Raw genomic sequence first — 5,879 nt, 5'->3', positions numbered from 1 at the left:
TCCCCCTTCTCCTCCTTCTTCTTCTCCTCTCTCTCTTCTCCTCTCCTCTTCTCCTTCTTCATCTGCCCTCTCTCCCTCTTCTTCTCCTTCTACTTCTCTTCTCTCTTCTAAACAACGATCACAAGGGGGGGGAAGGGGGGGGGGGGCGCTGGACAGGATGACGGCCAGGGGGTGGCGTCTGCAGTAAAAGGGGGGGGGGGGGGGGAACCTGTGCCTGACGAGGAGGAGGGGTGGTCTTTATAAGGGGGGGGGACTCAGCTGTCTGCCGCCACCTGGGCTGCATGCCCCCCCCCTTTCCCCACTTCACTCCCTCTCTCTCTCTCTCCTCGACGTACTGTCGGGGGGGAGGGAGAGGGTAAAAAATTTTGAAAAAAATAAAAAGGGGAGGTTCCTATGGGGGGAGGCACGAGGCACACAGGGGGGGAAATGTTACACTTCTCATGTGAAGCTTAGTCAAGCCGATTGTTTGCATTCTAATGAGTAGAAGGTCGATATGGCCAAGATCCATTATGCATCCATAGTGGGCAATTTGATGTATACCATGATAGCCACTCATCATGACATAGCATTTGTAGTGGAAGTTGTGGCATGCTATATGGCTATACATGGCCAATAGCATTGGAATGCCATCAAGGATATCATGAGGTACCTAAAAAGGCACAACAGCTATGTGCATCTATTATGGTGGCCAGGATATAGGAATTGTGGGATACAATGACTCTAATTATGCAAGACATGCAGATAGTAGAAAGTCCACCTCTAGCTATATCTTCACCTTTATTGAAGGTGCTATTTCTTGGATGTCTAAGGTGTATAAATGCATGGCCCTATCTACTACACATAGGCAGAGTATGTTGCAGCCCACCACTAAGGCTTGTAAGGAGGCTCTTTGGTTAGTTTAGGCCACAGTCCGTGGCATTATTGATGTGGTCCCTACACTGCATTTGGATTCTATGAGTGCTATTTAATGAAAGGTGAGAAGGATCAAAGCTTGCACACGAGCTATGGCGGGAGAGCAAGAGCAAGAAAGAGAGAGACAAGAAATGGAAACTCCAACAGTCACAATGTGTGACCGGGCCTTCCTTTATTTACTAGTCACTAAAAAATGAATATAAAGAATAAAGTGACGTGACGGGCGCCCGCCACCTGCAGTGTGCAGTGGCAGGTACTGTCAGTGTAGTAATACACGGGGCGGCACGGTGGAGGCGCCTTTACCCCAACAACCTCCCACTTAAAGGCGAATCTGCCCCAGTGAGAGAGAAAGAAAAGAAAAAGACAGTACAACTGTACATAGGTACAAGGGATGAGGAAAGGCAACATCTTATCCAACGCTCATCAATCTCCTGAGGAAGGCAAAGCGCTCAGTAGTGAGGCTTTTCGTGAGCAGATCTGCAGGATTCTCGTCAGTGGAGATCTTGACAAGGTCAACAGACTTGTCCTCCACGACACCACGTATGAAGTGATATCTCACCTCAATGTGTTTTGTCTTCGCATGGAAGACCGGATTCTTAGCCAACTGAATGGCACTCATAGAATCCAAATGCAGTGTAGGTATAGCATCAATCCCAAGGTCAGCAACTAGACGGCCTAGCCATATGGCATCCTTGCAAGCCTCAGTGGCTGCAACATACTCGGCCTCAGTGGTAGACAAAGTCGTACACTTCTGAACCCTGGACATCCAAGAGACAGCACCTCCAGCATAGGTAAATACATAGCCAGAAGTGGACTTCCTACTATTTGCATGTCCTGCATAATCTGAGTCAGTGTACCCCACGACCCCTGTATCCTGGCTGCCATAGCAAATACACATATCTGTTGTGCCCTTCAAGTACCTCATGATACCCTTCACGGCATCCCAATGTTTCCTACCAGGTGTAGCCATATAGCGTGCCACAACACCAATTGCAAAGGCAATATCTGGACGAGTGGCTATCATGGCATACATCAAACTGCCCACGGCTGAAGCATAAGGGATCTGGGCCATCTCGGCCCTTTGCTCATCTGTCTGCAGACAATCGGCCTGTGATACCTTCACATAAGAAGGCAATGGACAGCCAATAGGCTTTACATCCTGCATGCGGAAGCGCTCAAGGACTTTATGAATATACTCCCTCTGTGACAAGTAGAGGAGTCCCTGATGCCTATCACATCTAATGCGCATACCAAGTATGTGAGAGGCATGTCCCAAATCCTTCATCTCAAAGCTCTTCTTCAGCTGAGATTTAAGAGCTTTCCCTGCTATCATAAGTTTGATGCCTTTATGCAGTCACAGGGCTTTCTTCGTGTAAAGACACGGATCTATAGCACTCCTGCTGTAGCCCTGTGACTGCATAAAGGCATCAAACTTATGATACCATTCCCTAGGTGCATGTTTCAAGCCATAAAGACTTTTCTTCAACTTGCACACTAGGTGCTCCCTGCCAGGTTCTGCAAAGCCCTTAGGCCGATCCATATAGATCTCATCATGCAAGTCTCCATGTAAGAAAGCCGTCTTGACATCCATCTGATATAGATCTAAGTCAAGCTGAGCAACCAAAGCCAAGACCAAGCGCAAGGTGGTCATCTTAACCATAGGAGAAAAGACCTCATCAAAGTCTACACCATGCTCCTGCTTAAAACCCTTTGCTACCAATCTAGCCTTGTATGCCAGCTTGGGGTGTCCAGGGGTACTTTTCAGCTTGTACACCCACTTGCATGGCAAAGCCTTCTTGCCCTTAGGCAAGGCAACCAAATCCCAAGTCTCATTCTTATGCAAGGAGTCGATCTCAGACTGCATAGCCCTCTCCAGGAGTGACTATCACCCCTGCGCATAGCCTCATCATAAGTGAAAGGCTCTCCTACATCTGTAACCAAAATATAATGCATAGAGGGCTGAAATCTATCAGGTGAACGTCTGTCTCTAGCAGACCGTCTCACTGCAGGCTCTGCTGCCTGCCCAGCTGCCTGTCCAACACCCTGACCATGAGCATCTGCTGCAGATGTAGGCTGTCCAACTGGCTGTGCAGGAGCTCTAGGCTCCTCCTGAAAGATCACTCTGCGGATCTCAACCACCTTCTCAGGCTGCCTGTGCATCTTGTCTTCATGGAAGACTACATCATGGCTGCGTACTATTTTTCGCGCCTGCGGATCCCATAGGCGATAGCCCATCTCTCCTGAATCACCATAACCAAGAAAGATGCATTTAATGCTCCTTGGATCCAACTTACACCTCTTGTCCTTGGGCACATGGCAGAATGCCTCACATCCAAAGACACGGAGATGTGCATAAAAGGGTGGCTTACCAACCCAAACTTCCCCTGCAACCTGGAAATCCAATCCACTAGAAGGCGATCAGTTTATGACATGCACTGCTGTACTAACTGTCTCAGCCCAAAAGCTCTGTGGTAGGCTTGCATGGCTAAGCATAGAGCGGACACGCTCCTGAATAGTCCTGTTCATGCGCTCAGCCAAACCATTCTGGGCGGGGGTGTAAGGGGTGGTCAACTGACGCTTAATACCCCTGTCATCACAAAACTGCTCAAAAGCACATGAGACATATTCTCCCCCATTGTCAGTCCTAAGGCATTTCAGCCTATACCCAGTCTGGTTCTCAACAAGAGCAAGCCAACACTGAAAGACTGCCAAGACATCGGACTTTTGCTTTATGGGATAAGCCCACACTTTCCTAGAAAAATCATCAATGAAGGTAACAAAGTACTTCGTGCCACCCATAGACATACATGGCATGGGCCCATAAACATCTGAATGCACCAAAGCCAAGGACTCACTCATGCATGGCCTACCCGATTTCTTATGCGTAGACCTATTCTGCTTACCATAAAGACAATGATCACACGAGTCAAAACGTGCATAGTCCAAAGGCGGAAGATACTGCAAACCAAATAACATTTTCATTCCCTTCAAAGACATATGCCCCAAACGGGCATGCCAAAGTGATATATGTGGGATAGAGCCCACTGCCAAAACGTGGTCTACAGAAGACCCAGATACAACAAGAGGATAGAGGCTACCAGCCTTGGTGCCTCTAGCAAGCACAAGTCTGCCTTTGGTAATCTTCCAGGAAGAATCCCCAAAACAAACATGAAACCCTGCATCATCCAACTGTCCTGCAGACATAAGACTGCGTGTAAGCGCAGGTACATGACGTACATACCTGAGCAAAAAGGAACTGCCAGTGGAAAACTGCAATTGAATATCTCCACAGCCCACAATATCAAGAGACCTGTCATCTCTAAGGCTGATTGATCCAGATACAGTACGGTAAGAGTGAAACCACTCACGGTAAGGCGTCACATGGAAGGACGCACCTAAATCCAATAACCAGCACTGTGCATACATACTAGGTGTCTCAGTCAAGTGTGAGGCATCAGAAGAACTAGCTACAAGTATGAACTCATCACTACCATCGGAATCCTCGGTCTGCATGACATTAATTTCTTCAATCTTGACGCTGGACTTCGCAGGTACTATGTTGCGATCAGAGGACTTCTCCTGCACTTTCTCTTTCCCCTTATCCTTGCGCTTCTCATTGTGCAACTCATGACACTGTGGTCTGATATGGCCCTTTTTTCCACAATGATGATAAGTGACATTAGCGTTGCGCCCACGCGACTTACTACGCGACTTTCCACGAGATTTAGACCGACCCTTCTACGAGTCACGGCCACGGTTATTACCACGATCATTCATGTCATTCCTGCCTCTAACTGTCAAAGCATGTGAAACACGAGAGGCATCCAAGTTTTTGCGATTAACCTCTTCCTGCATAAGAGCACTCTCAACATCATTCAGTTTCAGAGTAGCACTAGAGGCACATAGGGCAGTGTGGAATACATCCCATGACTCATTCAGAGTCCCAAGCAAGAAAAGAGGAGTTACTTCCTCTCCAAAGGTGATATCCTGTGAAAGAGGCATCCAAGTTTTTGCGATTAACCTCTTCCTACAGAAGAGCACTCTCAACATCATTCAGTTTCAGAGTAGCACTAGAGGCACATAGGGCAGTGTGGAATACATCCCATGACTCATTCAGAGTCCCAAGCAAGAAAAGAGGAGTTACTTCCTCTCCAAAGGTGATATCTTGTGAAGTCAGGTTCTTCAGTATAGCATGGAACTGGCTCAAGTGAGCAGACATAGTCGCATTATCCTTCATGCACAGATCCATAAGCTGCTTCAACCAGTACATCTGACTCGCCGGACTTTTCTTATCATAAAGATTCTTGATCTTATTCCATAGATCCCATGCACTCTGTGCTTCCTCAAATACATTATAATGTACCTGTTCAGTGAGAGACAATACAATCGTGGACTTGCATAGCTCATCAAGTTCAAGCCAGTCGTCATTGTCCATAGTTTCAGGCTGCTCCCCACTCAACCGATGTAGCTTAATCTGAGATTTTTGCACCAAGACCTGCCAAATTTGACTCTTCCAATAAGAGTAATTGGTACCATCCAACTTTGTGATGTTAAATATGGCATTATCAGTCGAAGAGGATGCCATAATGCAGGCTGGAAATGCACAAACAATGTAAAACTGCTGGCTGTTTTACTGCAGAAAATGCCCAAAATCCACTGAAATGAGCTCCAAGTGGCGAGAAAAGTGTGCCAAAAGATGCTGCCCACTTAGTACCAGGTGCGGTACACCAAATCAGGATATTTCAGCATAAAAAATACTGCTCAGTCCACCAATAAATGCTTGCTGTAATAAATTTCAGAATTGCAATAATGAGAGCAAACTGTCCCAAAACTGGATCTAATGTCAACTAAACAATGCTAGGTCCAAAGCCGGCATAAAGAGGACAAAGCAAAGCCAAATGACAGTGAAAATACATGAGCATAACACCGAGAGATGTCAAATAGCATCTACCAGTAAGAGGCACACC

Source organism: Lygodium microphyllum, chromosome 27 (genome assembly GCF_053477565.2).
Source record: "Lygodium microphyllum isolate KBCC chromosome 27, Lygodium_microphyllum_v1.1.10, whole genome shotgun sequence".
Taxonomy (NCBI): domain Eukaryota; kingdom Viridiplantae; phylum Streptophyta; class Polypodiopsida; order Schizaeales; family Lygodiaceae; genus Lygodium; species Lygodium microphyllum.
The sequence above is the reverse complement of the archived record's forward strand: the minus strand, read 5'-3'. Positions refer to the sequence as shown.